The 23,505-nt window shown below is 40.6% G+C and overlaps 1 protein-coding gene across 1 annotated transcript in view; it reads left to right on the forward strand.

Annotated features, from left to right (window-relative positions):
- SCUBE1 (signal peptide, CUB domain and EGF like domain containing 1) overlaps positions 1-23,505 on the forward strand; it is a 225,391-nt gene that overhangs the window by 100,230 nt on the left and 101,656 nt on the right. The window lies entirely within an intron of this gene.

The following is a 23,505-nucleotide window of genomic DNA, read 5'->3' on the forward strand; positions in this document are numbered from 1 at the left end:
CTGGACACAATGCTAAGGAACCTGACCGAGCTACAAGTCCCAGGTAGGACACCCGTATTGCGGCCCGCCCAGCCCCCACCCCACCCAACTGGTCATCCCCAAACAGCATGCCACTGCAAGACGGGCGTCCTACCTAAGACTTGTAGCTCCGTCGTGTTCCTTGGTCTTGTGTCCAGAGAAGCCCGTTATAAAAGAAAATGTCTCGCGGGTTTGAGAGGTTTCAGGTCTCAAACTCGCGAGATGTTTTCTTTTAGAATGGGCTTTTAGAATGAGTTCCTGGACACAAGACCAAGGAACTCAACAAAGGTACAAGTGTTAGGTAGGACTCATGCCCCCCCTCTTCTACTCCGCTCTGCCCTACCCGACTGGTCGCCCCCAGACTGCATCCCACCGCAAGACGGGCATCCTACCTAAGACTTGTAGCTCCGTCGGATTCCTCGATCTTGTGTCCAGGGCAGCTGAACACAACACCGAAGATATTATGTAGTGAATTGTTTGGGAATACTGTTTGTTTAAGCAACTGTATTTGTTAATGCTTTGATCACAGGGTTGCAGAATTAAAATTGGTTCTCATGGGTTCACAAACTTTCATTACTGTAAATCGCACAATGAGGTAAATGAAGCTAAAGTTCAGTAATTTTGACCAATTTCTAAACTATTTATTTTCATTAGTTTGCATGGATATTACTGAGTTGGCTGTAACAGCCAAACATTGTTTTAGTAATCTGCAGTTGGCTGATAAATAATCAGTTACTGTTTTTTTCACTGTATCGGGAGGAACAGCAGAATGTGTATTTCTTTCCTTCTTCCCTCCCTCCTTTTTTTCTGTTTGTCTTCCTTCCTTTCTTCTTCCACCTTTCTGTCTGTCTTTTTATTTTTTCCTTTTTCTTTCCTTCTTCCCTTCCTCCATTTCCCTTCCCTTCCTACCCTCCTTTCTTTTTGTCTATTTTCCTTCCTTTCTTTTTGTTTCTTTCCTTCTTCCCTCCTTCCTTTCTTTTTCTGCCTGTTTTCCTTCCTATTCTGCCTGGCCAACGGGCCACCCAAACAAGGCAATTATACAAACACACACAAGCTTGAAAAAAGGCAAAAGGTTTCTTTATGTATGAATGGCTGCAAGCCTCAGCGACTGCAAGAGAAATGCTGGTTTATGAGTCCCAGCGACTGCAAGAGAAATGCTAGTTTATGAGTCCCAGCGACTGCAAGAGAAATGCTGGTTTATGAGTCCCAGAGTCAGAGTTAATCACTCAAGCCGGCAACAGAAGTCTTTCTGGCTTACGTCAGCCAATTACTCACTGAGATTGAGTGTCAGAATTCTTCAAAGATGTCCAAAGGAAAAATGATACCACAAGCGTCAATGTCTCTCTCATATCTGAACGATAAACCACCTGTTGCACGCCCTTCCCTTTTTTAACTCTGCGGCAGCATCTTTGATTCCTGACAGCTGACTTAGAATCTCTTTCTGTGTCTGCGCAGCTGCTCCTGGTGTCCCAGCATTCTTCTGGCCCGGACATTTAGGATGGGATCATTCATCATCCCTTCCTCGTCAGACTCAGATGAGATTCTGGCTGGAGCTCTTACAGTCTCTGCTGGCCTCTCTGCCCCTCCAGACCTTTCCACCTCCTCTTCTCCTTCTTGTTCACTGTCTGACTCCTCATTAAGCCAGATAGGTCTTCTTTGATCTGACGGACCCGGCTCCTCTGAGGCAAAATCAGTGGCCAGAGGAGCTGGCCTTGAGCCAACCACAACATTTCTTACCTACCATCTTTCTTTCTGTCTGTCCGCCCCATCTGCTCCTCTTCCTAAGAGGCCCCGCCCCGCTCCACCCCATCCGCTCCTCTTCCTAAGAATCCCCGCCCCACTCCGCCCCATCCGCTTCTCTTCCTAAGAGTCGCCGCCCCGCTCCGCCCCATCTGCTCCTCTTCCTAAGAGTCACCGACCCGCTCCGCCCCATCCGCTCCTCTTTCTAAGAATCCCTGCCCCGCTCCGCCCCATCCGCTCCTCTTCCTAAGAGTCACCGCCCCGCTCCGCCCCATCTGCTCCACTTCCTAAGAGTCACCGACCCGCTCCGCCCCATCCGCTCCTCTTCCTAAGAGTCACCGACCCGCTCCGCCCCATCCGCTCCTCTTCCTAAGAGTCACCGCCCCGCCCCATCTGCTCCTCTTCCTAAGAGGCCCCGCCCCGCTCCGCCCCATCCTATCCGTCACCTACAAACTGCATCCCACAGTGAGATGGGCATCTTACTGGAGTTTAATAGCTCCGTGTGTCTGTTGACTGGTCTCTTTAGGAAAAAAAAGATTGCAAGATACAGAAACACTTCTGGCGTGGGCGAGCAATTAACAACTTCTTGCAGGTGAGAAGAGCTTCTGTATTTTGCAATCTTTTTTTCCCTAAAGAGAGCAGCCGACAGACGCTTTATCTACGTTGTCATTGTATTTTGATAACTGTTGTATCGGCTGAGGAGGAAGCACCAATTTGAATGGCATTGAAATGGTATAAAAATAATAAAGAATAAATATATCTCACAGCAATCATAAGAATTAATGAAGGGTGTTCCGGGTGGTCATGGCAGGGGAAGGATACTGCAGAAAATCCTCATTCCCTCCCCACTCCTTAGAGAAAAATATTGTAAAATCCCCATTCCCGCCCCACTCTGGGGCATCCAGAAGCCGTATTTGCCGGTTCTCCAAACTACTCAACAGTTTTTGCTACCGGTTTCCCAGAATCTGCTGAACTTCATCCCTGTGCTAGTCCCATGGTAGCATGAAAGCCAACTCGGTAATTTTGGGCCAGTCAACATGAGAGACAAATAAATAAAAATGTGTTAATGTGTTAAGTATTTATGCTTTATTTGACATAAACTACACATGCTTCAGATCGTGCAGAATGCAGCTGCGAGAGCAATCATGGGCTTCCCCAAATATGCCCATGTCTCACCAACACTCCGCAGTCTGCATTGGTTGCCGATCAGTTTCCGGTGACAATTCATAGTATTGGTTATGACCTATAAAGCCCTTCATGGCACCGGACCAGCTTATCTCAGGGACCGCCTTCTGCTACACGAATCCCAGTGACCAGTTAGCTCCCACAGACTGGGCCTTCTCCAGGTCCCGTCAACTCCAGGTCCCGTTTGGCGGGACCCAGGGGAACAGCCTTCTCTGTGGCGGCCCCGGCCCTTTGGAACCAACTCCCCCCAGAGATTAGAATTGCCCCTACCCTCCTTGCCTTTCGTAAGCTTCTTAAAACCCACCTCTGCCGTCAGGCATGGGGGAATTGTGATTCTTTCCCCCTTAGGCCTTTACAATTTATGCATGGTATGTTTTGTATGTATGTTTGGTTTTATAATAAGGGTTTTTAATTGTTTTACTATTGGATTGTCACATGTTGTTTTATCACTGTTGTTAGCCACCCCGAGTCCACGGAGAGGGGCGACATACAAATCAAATCAATCAATCAATCAATCAATCCATACATACATACATACATACATACATACATACTCCCATCACTATGTGTACTCTTGATCAAAGTAGTAGATTCTGATTTTTCCCCCTATGAAATGAAAAAAAATAATTGGCCCCCATAACCTTTTTTTTTTAAAAAAACAAGCCATTGTTTTGCATTTTAAAGGTGTTGACATCTATGAATTTCGTGGCCTACATCCATGTACCATCATCAGCAGATTAAAACTATGACTGACAGTTGCTAATTTAGAAAGAAAAGCCTGCCATCTCCTGGTTCATGTAGGGATGGAAAAAAGCCACAAACCTTAATGAATTGCTAACTAGTCGTGATTCAATTCTTTAAATAAAAGTTAAGTACAATGTAAAGATGTGAACCTTCATTGGACAGTGTTACTAGTGTAGAATATAATACTACGCATAGCTTTCTAAGAAGAAATCCTATAAAATGTTCTGATTCGTTAACCTGAAAATTTAATATATTTTCCAATTAATCCTGCATTTTAAAGGGGGAATGTTGGCTCAGTGGCTAAGATGCTGCCAGTTCTTTAATTGGTGATATCCTTAATATGCATCAAGGTCTTCCCAAGAAGCCAGGATGTTAAGAGTCAAAACAATATGCCATGTTTCAGTTAACAGACAGAAATGGTGACAGATTTTTTTAAGCACTGGTACCAGTGAACTAATAAACCATTTAGACCACCATGGCCTGTTTATCCCCTAATTTTTGAATTTCAATTTTCAGACCTTGGTACTTTGTGATCTTTTCCAATTATTTGTCTTCCATTCTACTATCTACTACTACTACTATGTATACTTTCAATTCTGATAAATAAATGTCCACTTTAACTCTATATATTTTGGTGTCTACAATTCCAACCCTCATTTGTTGGCGGTTGTTTTTTCATAGTAGGTTTAATGCCAAATATTTAAAGTTTGCACATTTTGATAATGAAATTTTACAAAGTACAAATACAGGGATACTTTCAATTCTGATAAATAAATGTCCACTTAACTCTATATATTTTGGTGTCTACAATTCCAACCCTCATTTGTTGGCGGTTGTTTTTTCATAGTAGGTTTAATGCCAAATATTTAAAGTTTGCACATTTTGATAATGAAATTTTACAAAGTACAAATACAGGGATACTTTCAATTCTGATAAATAAATGTCCACTTAACTCTATATATTTTAGTGTCTACAATTCCAACCCTCATTTGTTGGCGGTTGTTTTTTCATAGTAGGTTTAATGCCAAATATTTAAAGTTTGCACATTTTGATAATGAAATTTTAGAAAGTACAAATACAGGGATACTTTCAATTCTGATAAATAAATGTCCACTTAACTCTATATATTTTGGTGTCTACAATTCCAACCCTCATTTGTTGGCGGTTGTTTTTTCATAGTAGGTTTAATGCCAAATATTTAAAGTTTGCACACTTCAATAATGAAATTTTACAAATAATACAAATACAGGGATGAATCAGTATTTTTCCTTCCTAAGTAGTCTAAACATAGAACACAGAGCGTCTAGAAATAGAAAAGTCTCTTTATTTTACACTGTGGAAAGGTATATAATTAACACTTAGTCGATGAATATTTCACCGCAGGAGCTGGCTCACAGTATGCCAACACTGTTTTCTACTTCTCCAGCCATATCGGCCTAACAAGTTGCTTGCTGTTAAAGGAGGGATTAAAACTTCTGTTTCAGGAAAGGATGAGCTGGCAGCTAGGCAATCCTGAGGCTGGACAAAGATAGATTTAATAGATCGAAGAAATTATTAATTACTCCGCACTCACTATATACAGTCATGATCACAGTCTAATTAAAGGCAGTTTTATTCTTATACAATGGTACCTCTACCTATGAATGCCTCTACTTACGAACTTTTCTAGATAAGAACCGGGTGTTCAAGATTCTTTTGCCTCTTCTCAAGAGCCATTTTCCACTTACAAACCCGAGCCTCCGAAACTGTAACCTTAAAAGGCAGAGAGGAGCCTCCGTGGGGCCTCTCTAGGAATCTCCTGGGAGGAAACAGGGCGAGAAAAGGCAGGGAGAAGCCTCCATGGGGCCTCTCTAGGAATCTCCTGGGAGGAAACGGGGCCGTAAAAGGCTGGTAGAAGCCTCCGTGGGGCCTCTCTAGGAATCTCCTGGGAGGAAACAGGGCCGGAAAAGGTGGGGTGAAGCCTCCGTGGGACCTCTCTAGGAATCTCCTGGGAGGAGGGCCGGAAAAGTTAGAGTGAAGCCTCCATGGGGCCTCTCTAGGAATCTCCTGGGAGGAAACAGGATCGGAAAAGGCCGGGAGAAGCCTCTGTGGGGCCTCTCTAGGAATCGCCTGGGAGGAAACAGGGCTTCCACCCTCCCTGTGGTTTTCCCAATTGCATTACTTGCTTTTACATTGATTCCTATGGAAAAAATTGCTTCTTCTTACAAACGTTTCTACTTAAGAACCTGGTCACGGAACAAATTAAGTTCGTAAGTAGAGGCACCACTGCATTCGTTTTCTTCTTCCTACAAGAGTTTATATTTTAAGAAAACTGCAGAATTTCAAATGCAACCTCATTTTTTTTTCCTGTTCAGGGAGATTTTTGCATTTTAATTTGGCAACTATGTTTTACTTTGGTGGCCAAAGTTTCCTTCTAGTGAAGCTTTACTCCAGTGGTTTTCTTGACAAGAGTGAGAAATGGTTGGCCTATATATCTTCTTTTTTTTGAGGGAGGGGCAATAGTGGGCGGTTGCATGGACAGACGGCTTACGCCAGGTTTCTCTTTTCAGCAAACTTCAGGCAATAGCATAAAAACCCTGAAAGTGGACTTTGAGATCTTGAAATAAATAAATACACACTTCAGACCAAGTTTGTGCTTTAGAATCTAGAATTCTTGATTGATCTTGTCTGATTGGACACACAAGGAATTTGTCTCTGCTGCATATGTTTGCAGGTTCCCAATCTGGTCTGAAGGCTGGGAATTTCCTTGTGGTCTCTCCTTCTAGTATTAGCTTGGTTCACTTCCCTCAGTAAAGGGAAGCAAAAGAAATTATAACTTCTATTCTACCGAAAAGCCAGTCTGGATGTAAGCCAGGCCTTTCCCACTAATACCAAACAAGAATTTGCAAGAGTAATTAACACAATTTTCCTGTGAAAGTAAACGAACAATTAGAAAAATAATAATTACTGCCAAGATTAGACTCTATCTTTCTTTCTTTTTTAAAATCAGAAAATAATTATAATACAGTGACAGATAACAATACCAAATACATCTCAAAATAAATACCAGGCAATTTGAAATGTTTGTTTGTTTGTTTGTTTGTTTGTTTGTTTGTTTGTTTATCGGATTTGTATGCCGCCCCTCTCCGCAGACTTGGGGCGGCTAACAACAGTGACAAAAAACAGCATGTAACAATCCAATACTAAACAACTAAAAAAACCCTTATTATAAAACTAAACATACATACAAACATACCATGCGTAAATTGTAAGGCCTAGGGGGAAAGAATATCTCAGTTCCCCCATGCCTGACGGCAGAGGTGGGTTTTAAGAAGCTTACGAAAGGCAAGGAGGGTGGGGGCAATTCTAATCTCTGGGGGGAGTTGGTTCCAAAGGGCCGGGGCCGCCACAGAGAAGGCTCTTCCCCTGGGTCCCGCCAAACGACATTGTTTAGTTGATGGGACCTGGGGAAGGCCCACTCTGTGGGACCTAACTGGTCGCTGGGATATGCTTTCCTTTCCTTCAGAGATACTAGTTAAATGTTATACAGAGCCTTGCTTCTTTTTGGGGTTAAATGGCTTACAAATATTTTTCAGCTGGATACGAAAGTCTTTTTTCCCCACTTGGTTTATTCAAGGTGTGGTTGTGGTGGTTATTTCCATCTCATTAGCATTAACCTCGCTGCCCTTTGCTTTGCAAACTACCTTACTTTTTTTCTCTCTGGAACGTGGAGTAGGTGGGACACGGAATTATGCAAAGATGAGAACGTAGGTTCGTTCGCAATAATGGTGTTACTTTGTTTCTTAAGTTATTAATCCTCATTGATGTTCTCATGCCCAATTGCGTCTGCTAAATACTAAAGAGTGCACACTTTGGTATTTCCCTAGGTGGTGGGTGGTTAGAACAAACTAGGCTTTGAAGCAACGTGGTTGGAAGAAAATGAAGGGAATATTCAACCGCATTTTCTTTCTGTAGACTCTGGAAATATCCATATTTAATGATATCCAGATATTTTTAAAAACAAAAAACAAGTTTGTTTGTTTGCTTGTTTGTTTGTTTGTTTGTTTATTTATTTATTTATTTATTTATTATATTTTTATCCTGCCCTTCTCAAGGCAACTCAAGGCGGTGTACTGTACAACATTAAATATAACATATGAGAAAACTAAATAACTATAAAAATTATGAAAATTTACTAAAAAACATTTTATAAGACCCCATGTATACTCACACACATTCATCCAATCTAATCATATCTAGTATCGGCCGGAGACAGTCTCATCACTCATAGCCCCCATGCCCGCCAACAGAGGTAGGTTTTTAAGGCTTTACAAAAGATCAGGAGGGAGGGGGTGGTACATATGTTTGGAGGAAATTCGTTCCAGAGGCCCGGGGGCTGCCACAGAGAAGGCTCTTTCCCTAGGCCCCATTGTCTGGCCGACAGGACCTGAAGAAGGCCGACTCTGTGGGACCTAACTGGCCGCTGGGATACATGAGGCAGAAGATGGTCCCGGAGATAATCTGGTCCTACACCAAGTTATTAGCAGTATTACTGATACCCTGCATGTGAAGAATTGTCATCCATTTATAAAATAATCACAGCCACCAGTGGAGGGTTGCTGCCGGTTCGGACCGGTTCACAAGAACCGGTGGTGAAAATTTGCCCCCGCTCGCCGAACTATTAGCGATGTCCGGCTGTCCATACCTCTCAGTGGGCTTACCTCGGTGGCTCTGGAGGTAATGTGAGTTCGAGTGGAATTATGCTTCTGCGCCCGTGCAGGTAGCAAGTAGATAATAATTTTGACTTCTATTGTTTTGTAATTATTTTATTGTTGTAAGCCACCCTGAGTCCTTCAGAACTGGGCAGCACAGAAGGATAGATAGATAGATAGATAGATAGATAGATAGATAGATAGATAGATAGATAGATAGATAGATGATTGATAGAAGATAGATAGATAGATAGATAGATAGATGATAGAAAGATAGATAGATGATAGATAGATAGATAGATAGATAGATAGATAGATAGATAGATGATAGATAGATAGATAGATAGATAGATAGATAGATAGATAGATGATAGATGATAGATAGATAGATAGATAGATGATAGAAAGATAGATATATGATAGATAGATAGATAGATAGATAGATGATAGATAGATAGATAGATAGATAGATTATAGATAGATAGATAGATGATAGATAGATGATAGATAGAAGATAGATAGATAGATGATAGATAGATAGATAGATGATAGATAGATAGATAGATAGATAGATGATAGATAGATAGATGATAGAAAGATAGATAGATGATAGATAAATAGATAGATGATAGATAGATAGATGATAGATAGAAGATAGATAGATAGATAGATAGATAGATGATAGATAGATAGATAGATGATTGATAGATAGATAGATAGATGATAGATAGATAGATAGATGATAGATAGATAGATAGATAGATAAATAGATAGATGATAGATAGATAGATAGATAGATAGATAGATAGATAGATAGATAGATAGATGATAGATAGATGATAGAAAGATAGATAGATGATAAATAGATAGATAGATGATAGATAGATAGATAGATAGATAGATGATAGATAGATAGATAGATAGATAGATAGATGATAGATAGATAGATAGATAGATAGATAGATGATAGATAGATAGATGATAGATAGATAGATAGATAGATGATAGATGATAGATAGAAGATAGATACCGTAGATAGATAGATAGATAGATAGATAGATAGATAGAAAGAAAGAAAGAAAGATAGATAGATAGATAGATAGATAGATAGATAGATAGAAAGAAAGATAGATAGATAGATAGATAGATGATAGATAGATAGATAGATAGATAGATAGATAGATAGATAGATAGATAGATAGATAGATAGATAGATAGGCGTTCCGGCTACCAGCCCACCCCTGACGCCCCTAAACCGGTCCTCTGGTCCCCGCAGCCAGCAAAGAACCCCCTGCACAAAGAGAGAGGGTCATTTCTCTGACGTGACATAGGGGACTTCAACAACGTGCACTTCCATTGTGATGGAAACCGGTAGGGAAGGTAAGTGGAACCCACCCCCGACAAACACCCAAAAGAAGAGACACATCTGGCCAAGATTTTTGATTCTTCCCATCCTAGGAACACAGCCCCGTGTTCCTGTTAAAAGGAAAAACCTTTTGTTTATGGACATTTGGAATAACAATCTGACCTTGTTGGGTGAACCGGGTTCCATGGTCGTGTGAGAATAAGGATGGCCTATAAGTACAGAAGTTATTATTTCTGCCCTATCTCTTTAATTTGCCGTGCTTAAAGTTGCAGGCTAGACATGCGTCCAGCTGTTTGCTTCTCACAATTACCAATAATTGATTTTCTTCTTTCATCGAATCCTGAAGACCCGCTAGTGCTGATTTTTGCAAGCTGTTCAGGAAGTGTCTGCAACTCAAAAAGCAAAGCGAAATAAGTTTCAAACAAACAGATCCTGGTGAGTAGCCCTAGGCAGTAACTACAAACACTGAGGCTCACTTCACCTCCAACGGTCCTTCCCCAGCTCTTCACGCATGTTCTTGTAAAAGCAGAATTCGCATCTGCAGGAGCTCAGGAATGGAAATGACCTTTTAAAAAGGGGATAACTACAGGATGTGTTTCCCAATCATTTTATTGGGAAACTTATTTAGATTGGTACGGCAGTTACTCAAATGCTGATTAATACAGTCAAGTATTTTTGTTTGCAGAGAGGAAAAAATCATGTATTTTTTGGAAAGGTTCCAAATTGATCCACTCACATTAATAAATAAGCAGATTTAGGCCAGGATCTCTTACTGACGTTAGGCACCTCTAGAGGACAGTGGTACGTCTACTTAAGAACTTAAATTGTTCCGTGACCAGTAGAAACGTTTGTAATAAGAAGCAATTTTTCCCATAGGAATCAATGTAAAAGCAAATAATGCGTGCAATTGGGGAAACCACAGGGAGGGTGTTTCCTCCCAGGAGATTCCTAGAGAGGCCCCACGGAGGCTTCTCCCTGCCTTTTCCGGCCCTGTTTCCTCCCAGGAGATTCCTAGAGAGGCCCCACGGAAGCTTCTCCCCGCCCTTTCCGGCCCTGTTTCCTCCCAGGAGATTCCTAGAGAGGCCCCACGGAGGCTTCTCTCTGCCTTTTCCGGCCCTGTTTCCTCCCAGGAGATTCCTAGAGAGGCCCCACGGAGGCTTCTCTCTGCCTTTTCCGGCCCTGTTTCCTCCCAGGAGATTCCTAGAGAGGCCCCACGGAGGCTTCCCCCTGCCTTTTCCGGCCCTGTTTCCTCCCAGGAGATTCCTAGAGAGGCCCCACGGAGGCTTCTCTCTGCCTTTTCCGGCCCTGTTTCCTCCCAGGAGATTCCTAGAGAGGCCCCACGGAAGCTTCTCCCTGCCTTGTCCAGTTACACTTTCAGAGCCTCAGGTTTGTAAATGGAAAATGGTTGTTGAGAAGAGGCAAAAAAATCTTGAACACCCGGTTCTTATCTAGAAAAGTTTGTAAGTAGGCGTTCATAGGTAGAGCTACCATTGTATTTTTAAAAAAGGTTCCAAATTGATCCACTCACATTAATAAATAAGCAGATTAAGGTCAGCGTCTCTTATTGACATTAGGCACCCCTAGAGTACTTTCACAGCTTGCATCAAATTATTCTGCCAAGTATGATACCCTTTACCCTTTGATTCAGCCTTCCGTCCTCCAGATGTGAGTAAAATGAGGACCAGGATTGTTGGTGTCAATATGCTGTAAACCGCTTGGAGAGGGCTGTAAATGACTATGAAGCGGTATATAAGTCTAAGTGCTATTGCTATATAAATCATGGTTGGCTTTTGGCTTCCCTGGGCTGCATTGAGCAAGAAGTCACTGTCTTGGGTGGCATTATTATTATTATTATTATTATTATTATTATTATTATTATTATGTCAATACAACACAGCAAACGAGATCACTATGCTGGATTTCGTATTTCATCACCAGTCGGGCACTTCCCAAGCACCTAGGACTGCGTGATGTAGCGGTGAATTATGTTTGCCGATCCCAGTGAAGCGGCCTTTTGCAATTGACAGATGGAGATTTTGTCAATTCCGAGGGTTTTCAAATGTCCGCTGAGATCCTTTGGCACTGCGCCCAGCGTGCCAAGTACCACTGGGATCACTTTCACTGGTTTATGCCAGAGTCGTTGCAGCTCGATTTTTAGATCTTCGTATTTCGCTAATTTCTCTAGCTGCTTCTCTTCAATTCTGCTGTCCCCTGGGATTGCGATGTCGATGATCCATACTTTCTTTTTCTCCATACTTTCTTTTTATTATTATTATTGTTATTGTTTTTATTATTTATTATTTATTATTTATTATTTATTATTTATTATTTATTATTTATTATTTATTATTTATTATTTATTATTTATTATTTATTATTTATTATTTATTATTTATTATTTATTATTTATTATTTATTATTTATTATTTATTATTTATTATTTATTATTTATTATTATTAGATTTGTATGCCGCCCCTCTCAGTACAAATCAATATTTTAAAAAACAGTTTAAAATCCTTAACATAAAAATAATCATACATCTCATGTAGACCACACATGAAGTGGAAATGGCCCAGGGGAATAAATTTCCCCTTGCCTGATGGCAGAGGTGGGTTTTGAGGAGTTTGCGAAAGGCAACGAGCGTGGGGGCAGTCCTAATCTCCGGGGGGGAGTTGATTCCAGAGGGTCGGGGCCACCACAGAGAAGGCTCTTCCCCTGGGTCCCACCAGACGACATTGTTTCATGGACACGACCCGGAGAAGGCCAGCTCTGTGGGACCTAACCGGTTGCTGGGATTCGTGCGGCAGAAGGTGGTCCCGGAGATATTCTGGTCCGATGCCATGAAGGGCTTTATAGGTCATAACCAACACTTTGAATTGTGACCGGAAACTGATCGGCCACCAATGCAAATTGCGGAGTGTTGGTGTGACATGGGCATACCTGGGGAAGCCCATGATTGCTCTCGCAGCTGCATTCTGCACAATCTGAAGTTTCCGAACACTCTTCAGAGGTAGCCCCATGTAGAGAGCAACTCTTGGTGCGTCTTATACACCGGTGCGCCTTATAGTCCGAAATATATGGTAACTGCTCCATGTGGCTTCTGTGGCAGCTTAGACTCAAAGAGGATCAGAGTTCCATTCACATAAGGGATGTGTTATTTCTTCCTTCTATAGAAGGTGCCTTTAGGTCAGGTTTAAACTGTTGCCAAGCCAATGAGGGGAAGCTTCTACTCCAGCTTTGACATTCAGTTGGATAAACAGAGGAATATCGTTTTCAGGATGGCCAGATCTTTAACCTTCATTAGCATAAATATTTGCTCAGAATATTATAAATGTTATTTTTCAATGTCTGCTATTGTATTATTTGCAAACCCAACAGGCAGTTCATGTAAAAGCAAAGTACTTCTATACAAGTTTTATGTAGAACTTATGCAAGGAAATGTTTTAGAAAAGGGCTTTAGAAATATAAGGGGTCGCACTGTTGAAAGTATTTCTTTGTACATGTGTTTGAATATGTGGTAAAAAGGAGCACGGATTTCTCTCAGTGGACCCTTCGCATTAAATCATTTAAATACAGTCACCGTGCCCAGTAATTTAAACTCCCACACTGAAAACCTTCGCCAAAAAACCAAGGAACTCCTGTGACTCATCATGGCCTTTTCATGCTATGTGGCAATCTAGAAACCAAAAGAAAAACATGACTTAGGGCACATGTGAATAGAATAGAATAGAATAGAATAGAATTTTATTGGCCAAGTGTGATTGGACACACAAGGAATTTGTCTTGGTGCATATGCTCTCAACGTACATAAAATAAAATATACATTTGTCAAGAATCATGTGGTACGACACTTAATGATTGTCATAGGGGTCAAATAAGCAATGAAGAAGCAATATTAATAAAAATCTTAGGATATACGCAACAAGTTACAGTCATACAGTCCTAAGTGGGAGGAAATGGGTGATAGGAATGATGAGAAAAACTAGTAGAATAGAAGTGCAGATTTAGTAGAAAGTCTGACAGTTTTGAGGGAATTATTTGTTTAGTAGAGTGATGGCGTTCGGGAAAAAACTGTTCTTGTGTCTAGTTGTCTTGGTGTGCAGTACTCTGTAGCGACGTTTTGAGGGTAGGAGTTGAAACAATTTGTGTCCAGGATGCGAGGGGTCAGTAAATATTTTACCTGCCCTCTTTTTGACTCGTGCAGTATACAGGTCCTCAATGGAAGGCAGATTGGCAGCAATTGTTTTTTCTGCAATTCTGATTATCCTCTGAAGTCTGTGTCGGTCCTGTTGGGTTGCAGTGGGTACATCTTTTGTTGCCTGTTGGGAATAAAACTGCACCTTTGCCTGGAAATTTGAATGACATTTCAGGAAAATATGTCTTTGACTTATGGAGAGGCTGAGGCAATGATGGCGAACCTTTTTTCCCCATGGGTGCCGAAAGTGTGTGCACCGCACTGTTGTGCATGTGTGAATGCCCACATCCATAATTCAATGCCTGGACAGGGTAAAATGGCCTCCCCTCCCTCTAGAGGCCAGAAATGGCTCATTTTCTACCTTCTGGTGGCCCCGGTAGGCCCGTTTCCTGGGTGGGACCTTTAGGCCCATTTTATGCCCTCCCCAGGCTCTAGAGGCTTCCTTGGAGCCTGGAGAGGGCAAAAATGCTCTCCCCCATTCCCTCGGAGGCCCTCTGTAAGCCGAAAACACCATCTAGAGGCCCTCCGTAAGCCAAAAATACCCTGCCATAACCTCCATGTGAGCCAAAAATTAAGTGGCCAGTATGCGCATGCATATTGGAACCTGAGTTAGGGCAATAAGAAAATAAGAACATAAGAAGAGCCATGCTGAATCGGGCCAAAGCCCATCGAGTCCAGCATTCTGTGTCACACAGTGGCCCACCAATTGTCCATGGGGATCTTGAGCAGAAAGAGAAGGCAAGACCCTCCCTTTCCCTTGACCCCTCAACAAATGGTACTCAAGGGAATCCTGCCTGCCTCAACCAACATAGAGGCGGCATATGGACATCCAATGGCTTGTGTGCCAGTAGATATGGCTCTGCGTACCACCTGTGGCACCCGTGCCATAGCTTCGCCATCACTGGGCTAAGGGATACCAAACGGGTGCTCTGTGAAACTCTACTCAGAGTAGGCAACTTATCCAATTGTCTTGGGGGAGGGGAGCAATAATAGGTTCCTACTGAAACGGTAGAGAATGGCGCATCGGTAGTAAAAGTTGAGCTGCGTGCGCAGCTTCAGGTCTCTGGTGTGCGAGTACCTGTGTCCCAGCGAGATTTCGCTTCTACGCATGCTCAGGAAGCAAAATCATGCGAGGGGACACAGGCGTGTGTGACATTTTGGCAATCTTTTTTGCTTCTGCGCATTCTATTCCACTATTTCTTCAATATTATTTATTTGTTTGTTTGTTTGTTTGTTTGTTTGTTTATTTAGATTTGTATGCCGCCCCTCTCCGCAGACTCGGGGCGGCTCACAACAAGATACGGCAAATCATAACAAATCCAAATAGCTTTAAAATATTTAAAAATATTTAAAAGGAACCCCATTTACTAATAAACACACACACAAACATACCATGTATAAATTGAACATGCCCGGGGGAGGTGTTTCAGTTCCCCCATGCCTGACGGCAAAGGTGGGTTTTAAGGAGTTTACGGAAGGCAGGGAGAGTAGGGGCAGTCCTAATCTCTGGGGGGAGTTGGTTCCAGAGAGTCCGGGCCGCCACAGAGAAGGCTCTTCCCCTGGGGCCCGCCAACCGACATTGTTTAGTTGACGGGACCCGGAGAAGGCCCACTCTGTGGGACCTAATCGGTCGCTGGGATTCGTGCGGCAGAAGGCGGTCTCGGAGATATTCTGGTCCAGTGCCATGAAGGTACAGTGATACCTCTAGTTAAGAACTTAATTCATTATGAAAGAAATAAAAACTCGGAATTTGGGTGAGAGGAAAATGAGGAAGAAGAGGAGGAGGAGAGTCAATGCGAAAGGAAGAAGGTGAGGTGAGTCCTTCAGGTTTGCGTGGCATAAAAGTAAAATACAGTTCCTCTAGCTGTCCAACCATCAGACAAAACAAAACTCTGGGGAATGGAAGAGACTCAGGGACCAGAGTGACTAAGAAAGGCCACAGCATAAAACATGGCAGTTTCCTACAACAAAGTATAAGTGACAGACTGTAGCTATGGGATAGAAAACAAAGGCTGGACAGGGACAGGAAACAAAATGGTGGCAAATATACAATGGGAAAACGTCTGGAATGAGGGGGGGCAAAGACTGGATTCACAAACTTAAGGAAAACTCTGATTATAGGTATATGAGTGCCTGTATGTGCATGTGTGGGCGTGTATCATTTTGGTACTTTTTATTTTATTTTATTTTATATTTTATTATTATTTTATTTTTTTCATTTTTTATTTTTTATTTTATTTTTTATTTTTTTATTTTATTTTATTTATTTTATTTATTTTATTTATTTTATTTATTTTATTTATTTTATTTATTTTATTTATTTTATTTATTTTATTTATTTTATTTATTTTATTTATTTTATTTATTTTATTTATTTTATTTATTTTATTTATTTTATTTATTTTATTTATTTTATTTATTTTATTTATTTTATTTTTTATTTTATTTTATTTTATTTATTTTGTTTATTTTTTATTTATTTATTTATTTTTTTTATTTTTTATTTTTTTATTTTATTTTATTTTATTTTATTTATTTTATTATTTTATTTTATTTTATTTTATTTTATTTTATTTTATTTTATTTTATTTTATTTTATTTTATTTTATTTTATTTTATTTTATTTTATTTTATTTTATTTTATTTCTATGCCACCCAATCCTGAAGGACTCAGGGCAGTTTAAAATTCCCTGTACCATTTTGATATTAAAGAAAACTGCTTGCAGGATTTGTCCCCTCTCCTGACAAATCCATCTCCGTTGACAAATCCAGCCATGCAGCCAGTTGCAACCTGGAGAGTCCTGAGTATGCTTTGGTTGCATTTTGGAGCTACCCTAAGAAAAGTCGGCCTAGCAGATGGTTCTCAAATCTTCTGAAGAATGGCAGACAAAGGAATCTTAGAGTCGGGAAACCGAACTGGATAAACTACACAACTTATGCTGACTTTAGCAGAAAATATTTTCCAGCTGTAAGAATAACAAGTAAACATTTTCCAGGAAGAATTGTGGAATATTCAGAGCTGGATATTTGCACTAAACCAAATGGAAACCTTGAAGTAGCGTTTTATAAAAAGTCTGGAACTGAAAAATTTAGCAGGCAGTAATGACCTTAATAACACCTATAATTATCCTCTCTAGTTTCTTTGCTTTGTTTGAGGAACTTATTTTTTTATTTATTCAGTGGCTCTTTCCAATTTAAAAAGAAACCCTTAACGCTATTTATTAAAATATTTAAAGTCCAACTATGTGTGTTACGGTCTGCACAATATTTGCTTGAGCCACAAAAGTTCTTTTTCATGCCACAATAAATTCCCCAAATCTTAATTTAAACCCTTATGTCCGGGTACTTCACTCAAATTGAGGTAATAATCTTCCGTTCCCCTTCTCTAATTACATGTCTTTAAAATTATAATCTTTCTGTTTAGAATCCAGTAGTCATGAAGCAAGACTTTAGATTGGCCTTCAGTATGTAATACAAGTGGTTCATTTTATGATGAAATGAACACTTTCGTAGAGAACACCAGCCTATTTAGAGCTTTCAGAAACCTACCAGTATGAAAAGCTGTTTTCGCTATTTCACAGGTTTTTAAAGGGGGCTTAAATCCATTAAATCCATTAAAAAATTTAAATCCAGTAAAAATTCATAAATTTTTTCTACAGTACTACTGTGCTCTATTAAAGAATCTGGTAGGATATCATATGTAGTTCCAGCTGAGAAACATTATAGAATAACTGTTTAATCCAAAGGGTGGATTTTAAAAGTCCAAATACTCATTAAATACATTAAAAAATATCTTTCCTCTACTTCACGGAAATTCGTTTTTCACGGGTGGTCTTGAAACGCATCCCCAGTGAAAAATGAGGGATCACTGTATACTGAATTTTATGATTATTCCTTGCAAATTGCTGCCTACATCGTCATCCCTTAAATAGGCTATCAGAGTGGCCAATTAGCCCCAAGCCTACTCCCGAGGAGACCTCCTCCTGAGGAACCACTCCTGCCTTTCAGCAGCACTGCATGCCTGTGCATTAAGAATAGGCTCCTTCTCTTCTGGGAGCTTGGAGGTTCTGAAGGCTCTGGCTGAATCTCTGCCTCTGGCACTGAGTCCTCTCGAGACTCCTCACTGTCCAACTCAGTTACCAACTGCACAGGCCGCTTGCGCACATCAGCCTCTTCTCTGACAGGTTCCACTACCAGCTGCACGGGCTGCTGGCGGGCCACAACAAATGGATTGCTGCTTTTCTTTTTTCTTTTTTTTTGAAATTTTTTTATTGATTTAAAATATATATATATATACATATACATATACACATTTACAAAACGTAACAGAAGGGAAAATAAAAAAGACAAAAAACAAAACAAAACTACACATACAGACAGAAATAATAATAATTATAATCATAATAATAATTAATTAATTATTTAAACACAATAAACAATATTAACTATAACAATGAACAAACAATATAGTATATATCATTTACATTCTCTTGTGAGGAGGAAAAACATAAACCATCTTCTCTGATATCAAATTATTTTCTGGTGTAAAATACAATCGGTATATACTGTTATTTCTTTTGGTTATCAATGTTTTTTTATTGTTATTATTTTCTTAGCCGCTTTCATACACTCTTACTTAATTAATTTAATTTCATACAAATTTTATTCTAAAAATCGCTGTATATGTATCATATTTAATCTATTATATATAAAAAAAAAGCTATTGCTATTGTTGTATTTTAAATTGAGTTTTTATTTCTTCTTTTAAACCAATCATAAAAGTAATTCCATGTTTTATAGTAATCGGAGTCTTGTTTTTTAAATTTAAAAGTTAAAGCATCAGATTCTGCACAATCTAAGATTTTTTAAAGTATTTATGCATCGTCAGGAGGTTTGCTGCTTTTCATTGTCAAATGAAAAGCAAGTAGGATGCTTGGCTGCATAGCTAGAGGTATAACAAGCAGGAAGAGGGAGATTGTGATCCCGCTGTATAGAGCGCTGGTGAGACCCCATTTGGAATACTGTGTTCAGTTCTGGAGACCTCAAAAGATATTGACAAAATTGAACGGGTCTAAAGACGGGCTACAAGAATGGTGGAAGGTCTTAAGCATAAAACTTATCAGGAAAGACTTAATGAACTCAATCTGTATAGTCTGGAGGACAGAAGGAAAAGGGGGGACATGATCGAAACATTTAAATATATTAAAGGGTTAAATAAGGTCCAGGAGGGAAGTGTTTTTAATAGGAAAGTGAACACAAGAACAAGGGGACACAATCTGAAGTTAGTTGGGGGAAAGATCAAAAGCAACATGAGAAAATATTATTTTACTGAAAGAGTAGTAGATCCTTCGAACAAACTTCCAGCAGACGTGGTAGATAAATCCACAGTAACTGAATTTAAACATGCCTGGGATAAACATATATCCATCCTAAGATAAAATACAGAAAATAGTATAAGGGCAGACTAGATGGACCATGAGGTCTTTTTCTGCCGTCAGACTTCTATGTTTCTATGTTTCTAAATAACAATTGGCGAATAATAAGGATCAAGTAGGATAGTTTTCCTGCATCATGTGTATCAGAGGTGGGTTCTAATTACCTTCTACACCGGTTCGCATCATGACAGTGGTGCGTCCTTTCCCGAAAATGACCCTCTGCTCATGCGCAGAAGACTTTGCACATGTGCAGAGGGGTTTTGTTGGCAATCTGCAGCCACTGGAGGACCGTTTTGGGAGTGTGGACCGCCAGTCATTGCTGTCGGTTCAACAAGCGGCAGTGAATTTCCACTGCTGGTTCTAAGGAACCAGTTAGAACTGGCAGCAACCCTCACTGATGTGGATGTATGAATTGAAAAATACAGTGATACCTTGTCTTACGAACTTAATTGGTTCCAGGACGAGGTTCATAAGGTGAAAAGTTCGTAAGACGAAACAATGTTTCCCATAGGAATCAATGGAAAAGCAATTAATGCGTGCAAGCCCAAAACTCACCCCTTTTGCCAGCCGAAGCATCCGTTTTCACACTGGTGGGATTCCCCTGCAGCATCACAAAATCTGGAGGTTGGGTTTCCCATGGAGGGGAGTCTCGGGGGAATTCCATCAGCACAAAAACAGGCGCTTCGGCTGGCAGCGGAAGTCTGGAGGCGGGGTATCCCAGTGGCGGGTTCATAAGGTGAAAATAGTTCAGAAGAAGACGCAAAAAAATCTTAAACCCCGGGTTCGTATCTTGAAAAGTTTGTATGACGAGGGGTTCGTAAGACGAGGTATCACTGTACTTAGATAACATCTTAGATATTCCCCTAGACCAGTGTTTCCCAGTGTGGGACCATGCCTCACAGGGTAACAATTTGATTTTTAATGGAGGCAATTGGAACCTTGTTTAAATGGAAATTTCTGTGGAAATGGATAAGACACACAGTGGTGACCATCACTCTGGGTTGCGCCCCCAAATATTTGGCGAGATGATCAGCCTGTGCATCATTTTTAAAATGTGTTTCAAAAGTTAGGAAGAAGAAATAACTTTGTCCTTAGTTCAGTGAGGTAGCAAATATTTTTCCACGTTGACAAGCTCCCTCTCCTTCCTCCTCACTCTTACGCATCCAGGCTTTGCAGTTTTGTCACCTTTAACTTGACCTATGCTCTCATCAATTCTGTAAGTTGGTACACACACAGAGACTTGTAAAAACAAATTCAGGCCGAGGTGCTAAATAGCTTTGTGAGATCAAAACCAAACTTCATAAGTAGCTGGCTAGCCAAGGCTGCACAGCAGGACAAGAAAAACTTTTTAAAAATGTGTGAAATTCATGGTGGGACTTTTGTCATTTTTTTAAAAAAAAACATGTACTCTTTGGTATCAGTCTGATAATTAAGTTGGTCTTTTTGCAATTTTCATGGACTCTATAACAATAGTACCTTTCAAACGTAAGGGTGCAGATTAAATATGTTAGAGTCCCCAGTTTAAAAAAAATAACAACAGGGGATGGGAAGCAGCAGATTATTAGTATGTTTTATACAGTATTATATTAATTAACATGCTCTGGTGCTGAGGAGTTAGACATTCTACTCCCCATCCCCACTTGAAAAGAACTCAGGTCCAACTGCCAGTTGCATTATATTAACATGCTGTGATGCTACCCCTTTGCTAAACTGGGCATGGGCATGATCATCGGCTAACTCATCCCACCTGTAGGCTGGAAGTTTAGACATTCTACTCCCTCCCTCCCTTAAAAAACTCTGTTCCAACTGCCAGTTGCCTTATATTAACACACTGATGCTAAACAGTTACACATGCTACATAAAAATTTCAAGCTTTCAGTGTCAATGTATCTAATCTGATCATAACTACTCATTAACGTCAAGCTTAAACTTTCAAATTATCAAGCCCGATCACACAGTTTCGTAGCAAAGCATGGATGTCCAGCTAGTAGCAAATAATATGAGCAGATTCAAAGTATCTTTATATAGCTCTATGTTGAGTGGAAACTAAATTTCATGCACTGAAACATCACATTGGGGGGTTAAGATGAGCGATTAAGATATTCCAACGGGCAGGAGCAACAGCAGAAAAGGCCCTGCTCCTGGTCCCCGCCAGCTAGAACAGTCAGGTTGACAGGACCAGCAGCATACCTCCGCTGCTGGCACAAGTGGTATGGGACAATCCCAGTGGGATGAAATGGTCCATCAGGTAACTTGGACCCATCTCATAAAGGGTTCTAAAGGTGAGATCACCAACACCTTGAATAGCACCAGGAAGCAGCCGGGCAACCAATGCAGTTCACGAAATAGTGGTGTTACAGAGATCATGGAACCAACTACCCCCCAACCCCCCGATGTCCATACTGCTCCCACCCTACTGGCCTTCCATAAAGCAAGCAAAGACCTGATTTTGCCAGCAGGCCTGGGAGCCATGAATTGTACATCTTTCATGGGCAAACTGAATGAGTGGTGTGTATGCATGCGATTATTACGGGGATTTAGTTTTAGATATTATATTCGACTTCTTCCATTGCTTTGTATCTTTTTGTATCTGTATTATATTGTTTTGTAAGCCACCTTAAGTCCTTCAGGATTGAACAGCGTAGAAGTTGAATAATAATAATAATAATAATAATAATAATAATAATAATAATAATAATAAATTAATTTATTAGATTTGTATGCCGCCCCTCTCCGAAAACTCGGGGTGGCTCACAACAATAATAAACAATGTAAAAATCCAATATTTAAAAGACAATTTAAAAACCCTTATAATAAAATAATCACACAACCCAATCAGACCATACATAAACCAAAGTAGTTAGGGAAGATGTCAATTTCCCCATGCCTGTTGGCAAAGGTGAGTTTTCAACAACTTGCAAAAGGTGAAGAGGGTGGGGGCAGTTCTGATATCCGGGGGGGTGTTGGTTCCAGAGGGCCAGGGTCGCCACAGAGAAGGCTCTTCCCCTGGGCCCCGCCAGACGACATTGCTTAGTCGACGGGACCTGGAGAGGGCCAACTCTGTGGGACCTAATTGGTCACTGGGATTCGTGCGGCAGAAGACGGTCCTGGAGGTATTCTGGTCCGATGCTGTTGTGGCTGGCTCTCGCCCAGCTCCTGCCCCAGGAAATGTGGAGGTGGAGGCAGGGGAAACGTCAACATGTCCTAGGCCTGTTTTGTTGCCGGCAGAGTCAGGGAGTGCAGTTTCCTCGGACGAAGAAGAAAGTGGGGGTGACTTGGAAGAGGGGGGCTTGGCACACAGCCCAGAAAGCCAATCACCATTATCTTCGGTCGATTCGGATGAGGAAGTGTTAGACCCACGCAGGCGCAGACTGATGCATCGAAGAGACCAATTGAGGAAATATTACAGGAGATAAGAGAGGCCACCTGTGTTTGGGTGGGGCTCCAGTAATTAGAGCTGCTGCTATAAATAGCAGTGTGCTAGTTTAGCCATTGTGGAAGATTATCTGATCGCAGTTCTTCAGGATCGTGCCTCGCTGTGTCTGAACTTCGTGGATTTTTCACGTCTTTCACACCAAAACAGAGTAAAGTGTGTGTGTTTCACTTCGTGGGAAGAAGGAGGGCTGTGACGTTTCTTCACAGCTACTAACTAAGTACTTAAGGACTGATTAAGGGACTTGTATAGCCGACAAGGTTGTTTTGGGGAAGAGTGCTCTTTGCAATACAAAAAGGGTGCTTTGTTTCTTTTGAATTTTGTGATAAAGGACATTATTTTGAATTTTCAAACTTGTGTGTGTGTCTGAAATATGTACCCGTGAATTTTCGGGAGGCTTCTACCAGAGAGCCCGGCAGAACAGATGCCATGTACATATGTATGTATGTATGTATGTATGTATGTATGTATGTATGTATGTATGTATGTAAGTAAGTAAGTAAGTAAGTAAGTAAGTAAGTAAGTAAGTAAGTAAGTAAGTAAGTAAACAAACAAACAAATCCTGGGATCCCCAAAACCTAATCTCGGCAATGGAAGAGTGTATTAATGAAACAATAATCAATGAATATTTATTAAATGAATATAAATATTTAGTGATGTCGGGGGTTTAAGAAAGATTCTTATATTATATGAAATG

The sequence above is a fragment of the Erythrolamprus reginae genome, chromosome 6 (assembly GCF_031021105.1).
Source record: "Erythrolamprus reginae isolate rEryReg1 chromosome 6, rEryReg1.hap1, whole genome shotgun sequence".
Lineage (NCBI taxonomy): Eukaryota > Metazoa > Chordata > Lepidosauria > Squamata > Dipsadidae > Erythrolamprus > Erythrolamprus reginae.